We start from the raw sequence: 20,091 nt of genomic DNA on the forward strand, positions 1-20,091 counted from the left end.
GTTAGGAGGCAATGTGCCAAAGGTCACGTGGGGGCAAAGGGTGAGAAGACTGAAAAGGATTAGAAAAAGATAGAGACTGTGGGCTTGGACATAAAAAGAATTACTGGGAAAGGAAGAAACTGGGTGAATGGATCACATTTTTGTTGTTTGGCTTAAATTCTTTAGCAAAACTAGCCTTCTTTTAGTTTATTGCATGATCCTGGGTTGCGGAAGTAGCAGATCAAACTAATTACAAATTCCCTCTTTCTCATTTCCCTCATCATTGTCTCTCTCTGCCCCACCCCAGTGAAACACATATGGATTTTGTAATCCAAGCATCATTTTCTCATCTTGCGTTTTTGCTGCAATTCTAAAGAAAAAGAAACACACACATGCACATGTGCGTGCGTGCACACATGTGTCCACACTACATGGACAGAAACCACACAGTGAGAATCTCATTCATTTTTAAGCCTTTAAATCTGTATGGATAAGGGTTGTTTATTTTTCATTTAATCTGTCTATCTAGCTTTTGGTCTATCCTCTATTTACTCAGGAACATGTGGAAAAACACATCCTTTGGCAATACCCAGAATTCTGGTTTTTACATGACATGTATTTTAAGCAAACCAAAACCCTGTGCCTGCCTAGTCCCTAAGCTGCCCAGGAATCCCCCACTGACACCAGCCGTCCTCCAGCTCAGGGCATCTGGACTGAGGTCTTTGGTCCTCTCCACAGAGCCCTTTGTGCTTCTGACCTCTGGTTCTTTCCTCTTTCTCTGCTGGTCATTCGCCTTGTCTTTTCATTTGCCCCCAATGACATGGCTATTGTAAGGTTTTTGTATTATTTTCGTTTCTACTACAAGGCCTTCTATGGAACAATCTGTGAGCCAGTGGGTTTTTATCTCCCTGTTATTTTCTCTTTTCTGTGTATAGACAATTTACAGATGGAGAATATGGCCATAAACTGTTAAAATGAAGCTCTGAAGATGAACTACTTTTGCATCCACAGCATCTCTCCTGAAGAGCACTTATATATTTTGTCTGCATGCATGCGTGCTAAGTCACTCCAGTCCTGTCCAGCTCCTTGTGACCCTACGGAATGTAGCCTGCCAAGTTCCCTTGTCCATGGGATTCTCCAGGCAAGAATACTGGAGTCTGTTGCCAGACACTCCTCCAGGGGATTTCCCCAACCCAGGGATCAAAACCATGTCTCTTACATCTCCTGCATTGGCAGAAGTGTTCTTTACCACTAACACCACCTGGGAAGCCTGTACTGTGCCCAAAGGGGCATTCTCTCAGCGAGGCAGAGTCTTCAGCAAACAAGGCAGAATTCTCAAGACCATCCTGAAGTTACCAGCTGATACCAAATGAGAACCGTTCACACTGACATCTTATTATTTGTATTTCTAGAGTGTTTAAAATAACTTTGGATTATGCTTATCTTTCAGACACTTATAAGAGATGGTTATTGACTTTTTTTTTTTTTTTTTGGCTTTCTCATGAAGCAAATCCCATAACTTGAGTGGAACTCAAGTCACCCCTCTCTATAAGCTTCAGGAAACAAGTATTTTGAAATAGAAGCATATAAAAACATTGACTAATAAAAGAAATCATTTTAACAGACTGACTAATCAAATACAAATTTAAGAAAAGACAGGTTGATCTTTGGGAAGAAATGTCCATACATTTAAATTCTCCTTTGCACTAAAACATAGATGATAGCCCAGGGAGGAAGCCCTTTCTGTTTAAAGAATGAAAAAAGAGACCTCTATGCCTGGATATTAACTGCACTTCTAATATGAGAAAAGGGATTTTGTTGCACTCAGAAAAAGTCACTGGGAGATAACTTCCTATCACAGTCTTGAGCATTCTTAAACTGGAAAGTGTAAGCAGAAATCTGGCATTTGGCTACGTTAGCAATTTGGTACTTATAAACTTTACAGTTCTTGGGACGATCTGGCCAATTTTCATTATTAACTTCTTTTTAAAAAAATTTATTTTGTTGAAGTGTAGTTGACTTACAATGCTGTGTTAATTTCTGCTATACAGTAAAGTGATTCGGTTACACATATATATATGTATATGTGTGTGTCTCAGCTGGTAGAGAATCCACCTGCAATGCAGGAGACCCTGCTTCCATTCCTGAGTCAGGAAGATCCGCTGGAGAAGGGTGGAGGGATAGGCTACCTACTCCAGTATTCTTGGGCTTCCCTGGTGGCTTGGATGGTAAAAAATCTGCCTGCAATGCAGGAAACTGGGTTTGATCCTGCAGATCAAACCTGGGTTTGATCCTTGTCACCTGGAGAATTCCATGGACAGAGGAGCCTGGTGGGCTACAGTCCATGGGGTCACAAAGAGTTGGACATGATAGCACAACTAACACTTCCACTTTTTTTCATACATATATATATATATACACACACACACACACACACATATATATGTATTTCATATTCTTTCCCATTATGGTTTATCACAGGATATTGACGAAAGCTTCCTGTGCTCTGCAGTAGGATCTTGCTGTTTACATCATTAACCTCTAATCATTTTCCTGAAATCTATTCTAACAAACAACAGAGCTGGCATTATCAACCACCGAAGAGTTCTAAGATATATGTACCAGGAGCTAAAGACCACTCACTGACCCTTTAAAGATGTAGTTTCTTTTGATCACACCAGCAGGGATCTTCAATTCACACCACACAGTCTTAGGGTCATGGGAGAATGTAAACTTCTGAGAAGAGTCTGCAGTCACACCCGACAGCATATCCTCACAATAACCTGCACATGTAAGGTATGCAACGACATTTATCACATGAATGAATGACTGAGATCTGCCATTTCAAGCGAAGTCCACAGAATTCACTTCACATAAAATTGGCCATGTGGAAAACTCATTGCAATTTATAATTGCTATCTACAGTAAAGTGTAAGCAAAATCCTAATTTATTAAAAGAAAACCCTCTACTTAATGGTCTTTCCCCATCTGACTCTCTCTTCCTACTTGATTTCCTAGAAAAGTGCAAGGAAGAAAGTTTCCTCTGCTTTGGTTGTTTAGTCGTTAGGTCATGTCTGACTCCGGGCAACCCCATGGACTGTAGCCTGCCAGGTTCCTCTGTCCATGGGATTCTCCAGGCAAGAATAGTGGAGTGGGTTGCATTTCCTTCTCCAGGGGATCTTCCCGACCCATGGATAGAACCCGGGTTGCATTGTAGGCAGATTTTTTGCCACTAAGAGCCACCAGGGAAGCCCTTCCTCTGCTTTACTAATTTTTAAAAACAAGTCACCTGGTGTCATCCTTGCCCTTATGCACCACAGGCGAAGTTATGGCTCATAAACACGTAAAGGAAAATCACTCCAGGGAACTTCTACCCGACCATCTTTCTTGATTTCACTCCAGAGAAAACAGAATTTGTTTCCACTATAAAATGGAACTTAAAACAGGATTAACAGTCAGAGACTCAGTCCCACTGAGCACTTGTTGACAATCAGTGGGCTCAAATTTGTACAGAATCTGACCAGGGTGTCATTCCTGACTTCCAGGAGATTTTTTCCAAATATTCCTATGTCATCAAGAATGGAGTATGGCATAATGATGAAAATAGAAAAATCTGATGGTCTTCTCTGAGCCATCTCCAGGTTAAACACTGTGAATTACTTTCACAGGCATAAAACCTTATGGATATCATCAAAACAAATTCACATCTGAATGATCTTTTGTTAGAATAAGGAGAAAATGCAAAGCAACAGAAGGGGGGGTGATAAAGCCACCACTATACATATAAATATTAAATATTTATATTTAAATATAAATTTAATATTTAGCATAGATAGCATATTAAAAAGCAGAGAGATTACTTTGCCAACAAAGGTCCATCTAGTCAAGGCTATGGTTCTTCCAGTGGTCATGTATGGATGTGACAGTTGGACTGTGAAGAAAGCTGAGTGCTGAAGAATTGATGCTTTTGGACTGTGGTGTTGGAGAAGACTCTTGAGAGTCCCTTGGACTGCAAGGAGATCCAACCAGTCCATCCTAAAGGAGATTAGTCCTGGGTGTTCATTGGAAGGAATGATGCTAAGGCTGAAACTCCAATACTTTGGCCACCTCATGCGAAGAGTTGACTCATTGGAAAAGACTCTGATGCTGGGAAGGATTGGGGGCAGGAGGAGAAGGGGCTGACAGAGGATGAGATGGCTGGATGGCATCACTGACTCGATGGACATGAGTCTGAGTGAACTCCGGGAGTTGGTGCTGGACAGGGAGGCCTGTTGTGCTGCGATTCATGGGGTCGCAAACAGTCAGACAAGACTGATCGACTGATCTGATCTGATCTGATGAATGCACAAGTGGAGGAAGGAACAACAACAACAAAAAAGTGAATTAACCTGGTCGAGCTGAGCTATTTATGTGAAAACTCTTTTGTTGAGACTTTGGAAAAAATTCTTTCCCTAAAGTGTTATGCCTGACAGTAAGAGCTTCTGCTACAGAGTTTAACTGGTTTCCCAATCAGAGTGGGTTCTAAGTAGCTGAGAAATTCTCCCCATGTTATACTAAAACAAAATGTAACTGTGCTTCAATCACTAGGAACTACCATACAGACTCTGGGGACATTATAATAAGAGCTTTTCGGAAGATGGAACAAGGTGAGTGGACTTATTTTAGGGTCTGATTTAAAAATCAAAACTCCAAACAGGTTTATCAAAAGCCTGGCCAAGTTTCCTGTAAGCCTGGCTCATAGAGAAAGAGAGACTAAGCTGATACATCATTTCAAATGGAAACTATGCAAAATTCAGTGGCTTCATGTGGTTTCAACCCCAAACCAGGTGGAACCTGAGGCTTTGGCAAAGGTTCACATTAAATTCTTAACTGGGGAATGTAAATCAAGGGGGGAAATGTTGGAGAAAAACTAAGTGAAAGAAAATCTTCAGTTTTGAACAGTTTTGGAACCACAAACTTAAATCACTGCTCTCTAAACATCATCTCACTCTGGCTTTAAACAAGTACAGTCATTTTGAAAAAATGTCCCTCAACAATGAACCAGCTTTTGTTATCCTATCTTAGAATTTAAGGGCTCCTTCACATTCACGCTGTTGTTGCTGTTCAGTCACTAAGTTGTGTCCAACTCTTTGCAACCACATGGACTGCAGCATGCCAGGCTTCTCTGTCCTTCACTATCTCCCAGAGTTTGCTCAAATTCAGGTCCACTGAATGGATGATGCTCTCTAACCATCTCATTCTCTGATGCCTCCTTCTACTTTTGCCTTCAATCTGTCCCAGCATTGGGGTTTTTCCAGATCAAATTATTATTTCCATCTGGTAGGCTGTGTAATCAAAGTACAAAGATGAAAATGTAGACTTGCAGAAGGTAACTGCAAGAATGAACCAACATCACATTCATAGCTGAGTTTCTTGACCTACAAAACGGCAGCCTTTCATTGAAGGGAACCAGACATACAGTCAGAAACAAAAGGGAATTTTAAGAATCCTGTGGATAAAATGTGATTAAGCATTAAAAGTCTGTTGTTTTGATAACAGCAATATTGTATGAACCCTGAGTTGACCTATAGAGTAGAAATAAGTTATCAGTATTGTGGTTTGTATACATGCATGTGTGTGAGTGTGTTTAGGACTGGAATACTTCTGAATTGTAGTTGTTTTTCAATTGCTCAGTTGTGACTGACTATTTGTGACCCCATGGACTGCAGCACACCAGGCTTCCCTGTTCTTCACCATCTCCTGAAGCTTGCTCAAACCCATGTCCATTGAGTTGGTGATGCCATTCAACCATCTCATCCTCTGTTGTCCCCTTCTCCTCCCGCCTTCAGTATTTTCCGGGATCAGGGTCTTTTCAAATGAGTCAGCTCTTCAGCTTCAGCATCAGTCCTTCCAATGAATATTCAGGATTGATTTCCTTTAGGATTGACTGGTTTGATCTCCTTCCACTCCAAGGGACTCTCAAGAGTCTTCTCCAACACCACAGTTCAAAAGCATCAGTTCTTTGGTGCTCAGCTTTCTTTATAGTCCAGCTCTCACATCTATACATGACTACTGGAAAAACCATAGTTTTGACTAGATGGACCTTTATTGGCAAAGTAATGTCTCTGCTTTTTATTATGCTGTCTACGTTGGCCATAACTTTTCTTCCAAGGAGCAAGCCTTTTTTAATTTCATGGCTGCAGTCGCCATCTCCAGTGATTTTGGAGCCCAAAAAAGTAGTCTGTCACTGTTTCCATTGTTCCCCATCTATTTGCCATGAAGTGACAGGACTGGATGCCATGATCTTCGTTTTTTTAATGTTGAATTTTAGGCCATCTTTTTCACTTGCCTCATTCATTTTCATCAAGAGGCTCTTTAGTTCCTCTTTGCTTTCTGGCATAAGGGTGGTGTCATCTGTATATCTGAGGTTATTGATATTTCTCCCAGCAATGTTTATTCCAGCTTGTGCTTCATCCAGCCTGACATTTCTCATGATGTACTCTGCATATAAGTTGAATAAGCAGGGTGACAATACAATATCCAGCCTTGAAGTACTCCTTTTCCAGTTTGGAACCAGTCCGTTGTTTATGTCCGGTTCTAACTGTTGCTTCTTAAGCTGCATACAGGTTTCGCAGGAGGCAGTTAAGGTGGTCTGGTATTCCCCCCTCAGGATTTTCCACAGTTGTTGTGATCCTTACAGTCAAAGGCTTTAGTGTAGTCAATGAAGCAGATGTTTTTTCTGAAATTCTCTTGCTTTTTCTAGGATCCAACGAATGTTGGCAATTTGATCTCTAGTTCCCCTGCCTGATTTTAGGGACATTTTAACTAATTAGGTAACATTATTCTAATTATGGGCTTCCCCAGTGGCTCAGCAGTAAAGAATCCACCTGCAATACGGGAGACCTGGGTTCGATCTCTGGGTCAGGAAGATCTCCTGGAGGTGGAAATGGCAACCCACTCCAGTATTCTTGCCTGGAAAATCCCACAGACAGAGCAGACTGGTGGGCCTCCCGTCCATGGAGGTGTAAAGAGTCAGACATGAGTTAGTGACTAAACAACAATTCTAATTATAGGAAATTTCCCATGTCCCAAAATTTTAAGCATCATAGATTTTTAAGAGACCTCCATAAATTCTATATTCTTCCAGATACAGGTATTTCTCATGTACAATCTCTGGTACAGGTGTTGTGTTAAGGTTTCAGAGAGAAATCTTTAATGAGACTTCCACACACCTTCTGAGTGTATATTCCTACATCCAGACACAAGTTGTACCATACAAAGCCTGTCTTAGTATTTCCCTAGATAGAAAGTCCTTTAAACTAAGATGGATTTCCAATTAGAAATGTAAGTTACATTCCTTTCCTTTTCACTTAGAAGTGACGTTTCAGCCCTTACAAACTACTAAAGTGACAGTGTACTGACGTTTGAAAGAAATTCCTCTAAAAGTCAATGCTTGGGGTGGAAAAGCAACCAGAAAGTGGAGTATTTCCCTAAGAGAAAGGCGGTCTTATGACAAGCACTGACAAAGGGCAGAAGGATGTAATTTTTTCTCTCTGGCCTCTGTCTAGGGGATGCAGATGATGGCAATTTCTTAATCCATTTTCATGCAAAAGGAGCCAGTCAACAAGATATTGCAAGCAACAGCCCTCATTCCCAGTTAACCTTGCACATCTTTTTCCTAATCATAAAGATTACTTGGAATCAATCATTACCTGAATTCCAACAGCTCCAAGTGTATAATATAGTAGGAGCTAATCTTTTCACTCCTATTTTTAATGCTTCAACCAGTAAAGGTATTTCATTTTGAAGCATTTCTTTTAAATGCACTGAATATGTAATAATAATCTGAGTGATTTTATAGCCTCCTGTGTATGCAAAGCATTTTTGAATTTTTGCCAGCCTTCAAAATACACATTGGGATTAGTTTACTGGAAGAGATATAAAAGTAAAAGAATAAGGGGGTAGAAATAAGGTGCTGGGAAAGAACAGTCTGATGGGAACTAATGAATACCACGCAATATCTTAGCCTTTTAATCCAGCAGTAATGGGTCGTGTTTGAGTGGCTCCAAACATCTGTTCTCTCCAAAGGTACTTTTACATCTTTTGTCTTTTATTTACAACAGCCCAGTGAGGGAAGGGAGACAAGCATATTCTAATTGTGTAGAAAATTACAGAGTAAACAAAAATTGCACTCAACCCTCAGTGTAGGCCAGGATTCTTTGGATATCTATAGACTATCCATAACCCTTCCAGTACAACACTGATATGCTAACTGGCTGCTAGTGCTCCCGTGGCTCCTGTCTATTGCTGAGTACCATCATGTCTGGCCAGATCAGATGCCTATGAATAGTGTAGGATGGATTTAACCCTAAAGGGCATTCTTACTCCATGTAACTCAATACCAAGAAAATAATCCAATCAAAAAATGGGCAGAAGACCTAGACAGACACTTCTCCAAAGAGGAATACAGATGGCCAAAAGGCACGTGAACAGATGCTCAACATCACAAATTATAAGAAAAATGCAAATCAAAACTACAATGAAGTACCACCTCGTACCAATCAGAATGGCCATCATCAAAAAGTGTACAAACTGTAAATGCTGCAGAGGGTGTGGAGAAAAGGGACCCCTCCTACACTGTTAATAGGAACGTAAATTGATACAGGAACTATGGAGAGCAAGATGCAGGTTTCTTAAAAAATTAAAAATAGAACTACCATACGAGCCAATAATCCCACTCCTGGGGATATACTCGGAGAAACCCATAATTCCAAAAGATATACCAGCGTTCACTGCAGGACTGTTTACCGCAGCCAGGACATGGAAGCAACCTAAATATCCATCAACACAGGAATGGAAAAAGATGTGGTACATATACACAATGGAATACTACTCAGTCATAAGGAGGAATGAAATAGTGCCCTTTACTATTGGCACTATTAGGTGGACCTAGAAACAGTCATACAGAATAGAATAAACAAAGAAATTTTAATGCAGAAAATGCATCCAATCTTTTCTTGGTAAAACTGTAAAAGTAAATAATTTTAAAATTAATTTTATGATAAATTTCATTGTAAGTTCAGTTCAGTTCAGTTCAGTCACTCAGTCGTGTCCGACTCTTTGCAACCTCATGATTCGAAGCACGCCAGGTCTCCCTGTCCATCACCAACTCCCTGAGTTCACTCAGACTCACGTCCATAGAGTCAGTGATGCCATCCAGCCATCTCATACTCTGTCAGCCCCTTCTCCTCCTGCCCCCAATCCCTCCCAGTATCAGAGTCTTTTCCAATGAGTCAACTCTTCACATGAGGTGGCCAAAATACTGGAGTTTCAGCTTTAGCATCATTCCTTCCAAAGAAATCCCGGGGCTGATCTCCTTCAGAATGGACTGGTTGGATCTCCTTGCAGTCCAAGGGACTCTCAAGAGTCTTCTTCAACACCACAGTTCAAAAGCATCAATTCTTCGGCGCTCAGCTTTCTTCACAGTCCAACTCTCACATCCATACGTGACCACAGGAAAAACCATAGGCTTGACTAGACAGACCTTTGTTGGCAAAGTAATATCTCTGCTTTTGAATATGCTATCTAGGTTGGTCATAACTTTCCTTCCAAGGAGTAAGCGTCTTTTAATTTCATAAGTAGCTACACCTAATTGATTTTCTTTGTAAGCAGTGGATTTGCTTAAACACTTGCCTTATTTAGCTGCCATTGTCAACTTTTGATCATGGCCTCAGATTTTTTTAATGCCAACTAGAAAAAAAATAAAATAAAACGTTGTATTGAAAACTTGGGAACTCCTGATGGTGCTTAAAATATTTTGGGGGGAAATATTTTGGTTATTTTTAAAATCTTTAAATAATTATTTTCCCTCGAAGGTCCTATAGCCTAATTGTGCTCAGTTGCTTAGTCATGTCTGACTCTTTGTGTCCCCATAAACTGTAGCATGCCAGGCTCTCTGTCCATGAGATTTTCAGGAAAGAATACTGGAGTGGGTTGTTATTTCCTCCTCCAAGGGATCTTCCTGAGCCAAGAATCAAAATCTCATCTCCTGGGTCTCCTGCATTGTAGATGGATTCTTAATGGCTGTGGAAAATTCTGAAAGAGATGGGAATACCAGACCACCTGACCTGCCTCTTGAGAAACCTGTATGCAGGTCAGGAAGCAACAGTTAGAACTGGACATGCAACAACAGACTGGTTCCAAATAGGAAAAGGAGTTCGTCAAGGCTGTATATTGTCACCCTGCTTATTTAACTTCTATGCAGAGTACATCATGAGAAACACTGGACTGGAAGAAGCACAAGCTGGAATCAAGATTGCCGGGAGAAATATCAACAACCTCAGATATGCAGATGACACCATCCTTATGGCAGAAAGTGAAGAGGAACTCAAAAGCCTCTTGATGAAAGTGAAAGTGGGGAGTGAAAAAGTTGGCTTAAAGCTCAACATTCAGAAAACGAAGATCATGGCATCCGGTCCCATCACTTCATGGGAAATAGATGGGGAAACAGTGGAAACAGTGTCAGACTTTATTTTTCTGGGCTCCAAAATCACTACAGATGGTGACTGCAGCCATGAAATTAAAAGACGCTTACTCCTTGGAAGGAAAGTTACAACCAACCTAGATAGCATATTCAAAAGCAGAGACATTACTTTGCCAACAAAGGTCCGTCTAGTCAAGGCTATGGTTTTTCCAGTGGTCATGTATGGATGTGAGAGTTGGACTGTGAAGAAGGCTAAGCGCCGAAGAATTGATGCTTTTGAACTGTGGTGTTGGAGAAGACTCTTGCGAGTCCCTTGGACTGCAAGGAGATCCAACCAGTCCATTCTGAAGGAGATCAGCCCTGGGATTTCTTTGGAAGGAATGATGCTGAAGCTGAAACTCCAGTACTTTGGCCACATCATGCGAAGAGTTGACTCATTGGAAAAGATTCTGATGCTGGGAGGGATTGGGGGCAGGAGGAGAAGGGGCTGACAGAGTATGAGATGGCTGGATGGCATCACTGACTCTATGGACGTGAGTCTGAGTGAACTCAGGGAGTTGGTGATGGATAGGGAGGCCTGGGGTGCTGCGATTCATGGGGTCGCAGAGTCGGACACGACTGAGCGACTGATTTGATCAGGAAAGCCCAACAGCCTAATTACCTGTCAGTCAACAATAAGGTTAGCAGAAATCACTGCAGTTCATGTCAAAATCTGCTCAAAATAGGATTGTTTCAAAACATGCCTCTTTCCATGTTGATAGCCACAATCTGCAACAGTTTTCACACACTTTTGTGACAGGTACATCATCACCTCACCTCTGCCCTCACTTACCACACAAGGTCTCTAGTCATCAATGAGCAAAGTCATATGACAAATACAAATTCCCACTTTAACCCAATTTTACTTTTACATCTCTGTATACTCTATAAGAGAGAAAGACCTTGTCCCTAGATACAAACAAGCCCCTGAATACCAGTGGTTTACCAAAATCGAACCTTCAGTTTTACAAATACTCTAATCCACAGATGACAGTGTAAAAAGGCTGCAAGGTTTCAGTTCTATTGCAAAGACTCATGCAGCAAAAATATCCTTTTAAAAAGGTCTCAGACAATGACTTATTTGTATGAAGCCTATTAATGCAATACAACAGAATCGTAATAACAGGATTTGAACCTATCATGTAACTATTCCAGGGCTAACTTCTTAGAAAATCTAACCTTCATTTGTAATTGTGATGCACTCTTGTGAAATCTAAGCAGATGAATGAGGTGAAATCAGGACACCATTGAGAGAAGGAACTTAAAATTGAATATATCCACCATCAGGGGTACGAGGACCTTAAGATCGACACAGATCAAATGCTTCCTGTGCAAGCAGAATTAATCAGTCCTAAAAATGTCTTACCATGGTACAAGGCAGTATTTCTTTTCAGGAAGTGCCAACTTTCTACTGAGAAATATATTCCGTTTTAACTTCAGAATTATCCTACCAAAAAGGGCACCAGTTTAAGATCTCTGGCCTGATACCAAGCCAAGTCGTTACACTCTGCTTCTTGAAATTCACTGTAAGAATTCAGACACTCTGTCCTAAACTCAGTGATCTTAAAAAATGTTGTAAACCTAGTGTGGGCCATTTTTAAGCACTGGATGAAATGGTTCTGCCCTTCTTATCCATTTTAAAGATGTCTTGGGGAAGATCTTAACATGAACAGGGTCCTTAGACCCCTCCTAAGAAGCATGACCACAAAGTAATCTCTTGTTAACACAATGCGTCTGGGCAGAGAACAAGATCATTGTGTGTGACCTGATTTCATTTCAGTGAGTGTCCCCATAAAGAATGACATCATCCCATTCTTTTTCTTGATCTCCACTTGTGACTGTTCCCAGCCCCCAGTCCCCAGGCTCATCATAATTAAGCTGTTTCCCCCCTCCCATTCCCCATTCCTCATCTTCACCGGAATTGTTATGTTCCTCTGAACTTCCTGCCGGAATGTATCATTAGGGCAAGAGCAAAGGGTTTCCTCTGGTGGGTCAACACTGCTAGAGTTTGCTTCTCGGTTACAGGAGACAAAGCACTAGTCTGATGGCAGTCAGAGTAGACTGAGAGGGTCATCTGCTGGGTCCTGGTCAGATGGGAACAGAGAGGAGCCAGGTGAAGGTGGCACAGCCTGACAGGCGCAACGTTTCTTGTCCCACTGGAGTTGTTGTTACTACTTGTTCTAGTTAGTTGTTAAGTCGTGTCTGACTCTGAGTTGGGTTTTCTTTAAACACAAGTTCATTGATTTGGAGGGTATATTCTCTAGACAGATTCATTTAACTACATACATACCATGTGTGTGCGTTTGTATACTTGCATGAACTAACACTTCCTTTATCACTTAGATTTGTATTGAAAGACTCATATGTGAAAGTATTTTAATTCAGATGGATGGATGGATGGATGGATGATGCGGGAGAAGATCCTGTTTTAAACACCAGGGTGAGGAGGGCTTCCCTGATGGCTCAGTGGTAAAGAATTCACCTGCCAATGCAGGAGACACGGGTTTGATCCCTGGTCTGGGAAGATTCCACATGTGGTGGAGCAACTAAGCCCATGCACCACAACTACCCCAGAGCCTGGGAGCCACAACTACTGAGCCCAGGTGCCACAACTACTGAAGCCCACGAGCCCTAGAGTCCACGCTCCACAAGAGAAGCCACCACGATAAGTCTGTGCACAGCAGCTAGAGAAAAGCCAAAACCAGACAAACAAAAAGAGCACAAGAATGCAAACAAGTTGAATGGCCAAGGGAGAGAAGGTACTGATTGTGATGTTTTGAGTATTTTCTTTCATAAGGAAAAAGAAAAAACAACTTATTTCCCACATCCATGTAATGGAAGATGATACACAAATATAAACTATGAAAAATGAAGACAATGCAGAAACTGGACACTGTTTTGATAGAAACGTAGGCGAAAAAAAAATCCGAGTAAAACATCCTCCAAGTTTCCAACTATGTAAACTACTAGGTAGTACCATATAAAATTACTGCTTTTGTAGGTAAAAAATAGCCAATTAACTGCAATTTTATAGGATTCCACCTAGCATATATTCATACAGAAAAGATTTATGGGTTTGGGTTAAGCACGTGTGCTTCTTAACTTAAAATAAAAGTTCCCATTAGGTAGCAATTATATTGTTTTTACAACAAATACACGATTTTAACTGACATTAAGATTTTGAGTCATAAATTGCCCTCTTTCATGAGAAATGTTAAGGGTAAGGGTGGTCACAAGAGTCTGCTTCTTAGCATGCGCCGTCAGCTCCATATACTCTGCAGCAAGGTTTACACGCCCTCGGATACCAAGATGAGAATAATGTTAGTGGTTTTTAGGGTCCACATATGAAATTGATTCTTTGAAAAGATGTTGTTTACTATTACAGTCTACGGAGGATTTTTAAAAAATACTCAAATTTAAATTAAGATATTTGAGTATAACTTAAATAATTAAGGTAGTAAAAATAAATAAAGTGCCGGGGCAACACAGCTAAGGCATGCTTATAACATTTTCCATCCCCAAAAAGCATCCACAGGGCTAGGAAAGGTCTTAATTTCCTTACAAACAACATAGTCGCTGTTTTAAACTATCCCATCTGTGTGCACCAAACCTCGTCTGACAGTGCAGTTTTTGAGTCCAGAAGGTACAATAGCAGCCATTCAGATTTTGGCAGGTGCACTTCAAGCTGAATACCAGGCTCCACAAAACATAACAGCCTGTTCCACAGGTGTGAACATTTTTGACAAGAGCTCTCAAAAATCTCCCCCAAGCTGTGAAATTTAATTGTCCTTTCGATGTCTTATTATACCTATCTCTCCTTGGAACAAGAGAGAACCTTCTGGCAAACAAACAGCCAGGGGATGCTTGGCCAGCTTCTGAGATCTGCTTTATGACATCTCCTGGTTTTGTTTCTTATGCTATGTGTTTTGGAGGTGATGCCAAGTTCAATGAGCTTCAGGTAAGCAGTTCTTAAAACTGGAAAAATAGCAAATGAAAGGAATTTATACCCCAATGACATGAGCATAAAGCCAGTCAAAATGCACAGGGCAGCATTTTGAAAACTTAAGACTCATTAAAATGGTCCCTACACAGAGAGAACCCATTTCTTTCTACAAAATTTGCCAGCTGGGAGGACTACAGCTATGTGAATACAGATGTGGCAGTGGGAGGGGTCTTAGCTACCTATCTAATCCAGCTCAAATTATGAAGGAAGAGGGGCAGAGATCTCTGAAGCTGGCAGCTGGTCAGACCCTGAATTTTCCAGTCCAAAAGACGAAACCAGCAGACTAGAGTTGGCTCTAACAGGTTTCCGCAGATTTTTAGGAAATAAGTGTCATGTGTGTTAAATTTGAGCAAGTGATTCTGATTTCATCCAGTATTAGAGAAAATGCATTCTATTTTCTCATCAGAAGGACAGGCCGAGAAATGAAAGGATATAATACTTAAAGTGGTGAAATGACTCATTAAAGGGAGAAATGTGTGAAAGAATATTGTGCTTAGTGCTCAGTTGTGTCCGACTCTTTGCAACCCCATGGACTGCAGCCTGCCAGGTTCCTCTGTCCATGGGATTCTCCAGGCAAGAATACTGGAGTGGGTTGCCATGTGCTTCTCCAGGAGATCTTCCCAACCCAGGATCGAATCCTGCTTTGCAGGCAGATTCTCTACTGTCAGAAACACCAGGGAACCCCTGAAAGAATATGGGCCAGAAAATAAACAACATGGCATCCCAGCAAAGTGGTCTCTTCAGAGCCCACGAGAAACTCAGAAAGATGCTTTGAGAAAGCAGGTCTTGAGTGACCTCTTGGTATGATATAGGGTGACCTCCAGTATTAATGGTTTTCCGGCCTCTTCTATAGTTAATTTTGAATGATCTGATACCTAAGGACAACTTCTTTCTTTCCTACAGAAAAACGGGTACATTGGATGAGAGGTTCACAAGAAAGAGGTCTGGTAAACTGACTCAAGATGATGAAGCAGATTTAAGAAGTCACAGTTGCACTGTTTATTGAGTTTATTCCTAAACAGGTATTATTTTCAGTTTGCTTTGGAATACTTTCCTCTTCCATTTGGAGTTTCAAAGTAAAGAAGACCTAAATTTCAGCTTGTCTTCTCCTACTGTTGATTTAGCTTGTGAATAACAGGAATCTAATACATTACTAGTGAGACCCCAGGCCACCTGCAGACAAAGCTCTGAGAATTCAAGAACTGCCAGTGCTCATGACTATGTCAAAGAAGCAACCCTGGTCCCCCCTCCCCCTGATATGTTTCCAGCTATTTCCCTTCTTTCCTTGCAATCTGTAGTATGAGGACAAAATGTTGAATTCCATAAGTATTAGAAAGAAAAGCTGGAGACATCAACCCTCAAAAGACAAACCAGAAATTTTGGTCAGACTTGAAAATTTTTGTTTTGTTTTGCTTGTGTGAGGTTCATGAGCTTTTTGGTGATTAAAGGACTTATTCCAGGTCAACCTGGGTTAACATAAGAATTAGAATGAAAATCAAGCAAAGGGCAATGATTTTGACAAGCTGCAGAAACCAAGAGGAGTTCAACAGTTTCCATGGTGTTAGTTTTCACTGTGGGTGGAAACAACTTTCAGTGTTGACATTTGAGAAAAACTCATGCGGAGGGGGTGTGGTATAAACTCATATGAGTCAACACCCCTAAGAATGTTTTCACAACTGAGGCTGTATTGCTGAGGTGGGTCCCCGTGGCTCGCCCTGGCCCCACAACACTCTTGGCACCAATGTATCTGACCAAGGGGAGAAACTATAAGGTTAAGCTGTGAACAACATGGGTGACATCTGCAGTCTTCATGCTAGAACTGTGGATGGCTGGGCACAGCAGACCTGCCATGAACAACCCCCTGGAATTCCCCTGAGCTTCTGGAATAGCTCATAAAATGTTAATAAACCAACATGATTCTTCAGAGGGTTCTTTTCCCATTCTTGAAGAAAATACCATGCACTGACTCTGGCTTTTAGCTTTTTCAGCCAAGAAGGAAGAGAGTGCTATAGGGAAGAGCAGAATTATCAACGCCTCGTTTTCTGATAATTTCCTTTCTGTGAAATGCTACCCTCTCCAAGTGACACGGAGTACTCAGGTATTGCTAGTGCCATGGTTTAATTAACCAAGAAATCAATATTTGGGACTTCCCTGAGGGCTTCCCAGGTGGCGCAGTGGTAAAGAATCTGCCGGCCAATGCAGGAGAGACAAGAGACTTAGGTTTGATCCCTGGGTTGGGAAGATCCCCTGGAATAGGAAATGACAACCCATTTCAGTATTCTTACCTGGAAAATTCCATGGACAGAGGGACCTGGCAGGCTACAGTCTATGGGATCGCAAAGAGTCAGACATGACTGAGTATGCACTCACCTGGTGGTCCAGTGGTTAAGACTCCATGCTTCCAAAAAGGGGACGTGAGTTTGATCCCTGGTCAGGGAACTAAGATTCTACATGCCACGCAGTGCAGTCAAAACAAACAAACCTCAATTAATTAAAAAAAAAAAGAGACAGAGATCAATATCTGATATTGAGTACCTTTGACGATTTTCTGTGATTACTCTGTCTTGGAGAACCTGCATGTCATTCGCCAAATTCACCTTCTTCAGATGATGGGGCTGGCCGTCAGCACCTAAATGGAGGAAAGCAAGAGTGCCATCAGTTGCATTTCCTCAGCGATTTATCTTTCAGATGTTGCCTTTCACACCTTCATAGGAGGATATCATTAGGAAGAGCATTCTCCAAATTTCATTCAGACTGAGTTTCTTACAGTCACTCCAAGAGACTTTGAAGTATTGTGGGTCATTCAGTCCTTTTATAGAAGTTTCCATTTGACTTTCTATTCACCTAGGGAAAGACTTTCCATTATATTCATTTCATATTATTCTCTGACTGGATTTCATAAAGTCAATAAAGAAGAGTTTCTCCTGAAAGGTTTACGAAGTGTTCCAAGTTTAAAAGTTGAATAATGTCTAATTTCAGCTGCTAAGACCTATTTTAAAGGAATATGTGCAGAATCATAAAATCTAAAGTGACTGCAAGTGGTTATTTGATGAGTAGCAAAGCGATCATTTCCAAGTGGTAAATTTGTTTCTATTTGTTTCTATTCTGCATTTACCAGAGGTGAAAAATATAAGTGCCTAAAATTAACTTGGATACTTAGAATAAGAGGAAATACCCAGTTTAACGCATTCAGTATTGGATGAAACAATCTTGCTGCCATGAAGAGCACATTTTAACATAAATATGCTATAAATAAATGCAGATATGATACATAAAAGACAATAAAAACGGATAACTAATGAGAACCTACTGTATAGCACAGGGAACTTTACTCAGTGCTCTGTGGTGACCTACATGGGAAGGAAATCAAAAAAGAGAGGCTATAAAGAACTGCCTCCCTGATGCAGGAGATGCAGTTTCGATCCCTGAGTCGGGACAATGCCCTGGAGTAGGAAATGGCAACCCACTTCAGTATTCATGCCTGGGAAATTCCATGGACAGAGGAGCCTGGCGGGCTACAATCCATGAGGACACAGAGTCAGAAGTGACTGCGAGACGGAGCACGCACGCACATGTAAACACAGAGCTAATTCACTTTGCTGTACAGAAGAAACTAATACAACATTGTAAAGCAACTATACTCCAATAAAAAAGAGGGATAAACTCTTAATTGGCCAAAATTATATTAAAGCTCATTCTCATTTGTAACATAAAAAGGAGGAAGAAAGAGAAGAAATATTGTATCTACATCTTATAAAGAAATAGAAGCTCTCAGGTATATAAGCTTTAAGAAAAGGAGAACACACACTATTTCACCACTCCAAATTTCCTCTACATTAAAAAAATATTTCTCTTATAGCAAATTCCCATCAGCTAGCTATTTTACATATGGAATACTCAAGGAACCCAAACCGAGGCTCTGTGACAACATAGAGGGGTGGGATGGGGAGGGAGGTGGGAAGGAGGTTCAAGAGGGAGGGGACATACGTATACCTATGGCTGATTCAGGCTGATGTTGGGCAGAAACCAACACAATACTGTAAAGCAATTATCCTTCAATTAAAAATAAAGTTTAAAAATTAATCATATTTCTACATAATAACAATAAATAGTTGGAAATTGAAAAAATATTTCTCTCGCTCATATAATAATATTAAGACATTTCCTTTGGAGCTCTCTGACCTCTTCACTAATGAATATTCTCAGAGTTAATGGGTGTAGATTCTTTCAATACAGTAGACCTGGAATCTCTTCTTGTTCTGAACTGACTCTGATGATTCAGCTTAAATATGGCCAGTCCCAGGTCCTCTGCTCTGTTCTGGAAGCTTCACTCTTAGAGAAATTGTGGTGGCAGGACCTCCCTGCAGTTGGCTTCCTGTTGCTGGACTCTTCCTCTCACCCACCCTTGCCCTTATGTCTCTTTCATTCCTGGCAGATCAATTCCTCCACCCCTTTCCACCACCCTGTCATTTGTCACATCCAGCCCAGTCAGTCTTTCAACCCTGCCCCTGTGCTCTCAGCCTGGGAATTCTTGAGTTCCAGGGGAACTTTTATACTCTTTAACATTATAAATTATTATAAGCATCATGGAGATCTCTATTTTTTTTAATATGTTCCCAGAAGACATATAAATGCTTATGATTATAATTATGCGTGATACCCTGTGATCTTCCAAAATAAAAATTTACGTTTGACTTTGAGGCTCCCAGTATCTGGCTGTGGTCATGCTGGATCATAGCCTAATGTCAAACAACAACATCCTTTCTGTGGTTATTCAGAATCTACTACTGGGAGCGGCAGGAATTAGATGTGAATTCCAGGTTACAGCATCCATTGGCTAGGTGACCCTGAGCGAGTTACTTCATTTCTTTATGCCTCAGTCTCCTCTTCAGAAAAATGGGGATTAAAAATAGTATCTAATTCCATAGGGTTGATATGAGGATGACAGGCAAACATCCTCATAAGAAATTTAGAATAAGTGGCCAACAAACATTGGCGATCATTATTACTGGCACTGAATTGTTTTCCAAGCCAATTCAGAAAGATACAACTTCCCAAGGTATAATTTGCAGTCAAAGATATTTTCATGGAGTGAAACTAGAGTTTTCATTCATTGTATAAATGGAGGCTTTGCTTTGTCATCACTGGAATGATAATATGTAGGAAAAGAGTGCAATCATTCAAAGATATAGGTGATTAAAGAAAGAACAGAGGCAGATATTTATACCTGCTTAATATGTGTATGCATGTGAGAGTCAAACACTTCTCCTGTGCTAAATGAAGTTTTATTTTCCAAGAGAGTGTAAGGTGATAGGAAGACTGAGCCACCAGAGTTTTTAGTTCCATAATCTCATCACCAACAGATGGAATGCCTGGATCCCTTCTTCCTTTATATGTGCTAATTTGTAAGAATTCACTATAAATAGAGTATGAAATGTGCAATGGAAATTTTTAATTAAAATATTTCTCTCGCCTTTTTGGCAATATTATTAATGAACATGGGTTAAAACAAATTTATTCTTTAGTTTCAGCAAAACAGCATCATTTGGCAAATAAAATCAATATGACTAATTTTAACCAAATAATTTGATGCCAACAACAGAATATT

General features: G+C 40.6%; 1 protein-coding gene across 6 annotated transcripts in view; it reads right to left on the reverse strand.

Moving 5' to 3' along the window:
• SULF1 (sulfatase 1) overlaps positions 1-20,091 on the reverse strand; it is a 190,076-nt gene that overhangs the window by 134,728 nt on the left and 35,257 nt on the right. For all 6 annotated transcript variants that reach the window (XM_025265281.3, XM_044928701.2, XM_025265278.3 and 3 more), the window contains one exon: positions 17,019-17,112. The gene's annotated coding sequence lies outside the window, so the exon portion shown is untranslated. The remainder of the gene's footprint in view (positions 1-17,018; positions 17,113-20,091) is intronic.

The sequence above is a fragment of the Bubalus bubalis genome, chromosome 15 (genome assembly GCF_019923935.1).
Source record: "Bubalus bubalis isolate 160015118507 breed Murrah chromosome 15, NDDB_SH_1, whole genome shotgun sequence".
NCBI classification, from domain to species: Eukaryota; Metazoa; Chordata; class Mammalia; order Artiodactyla; family Bovidae; genus Bubalus; species Bubalus bubalis.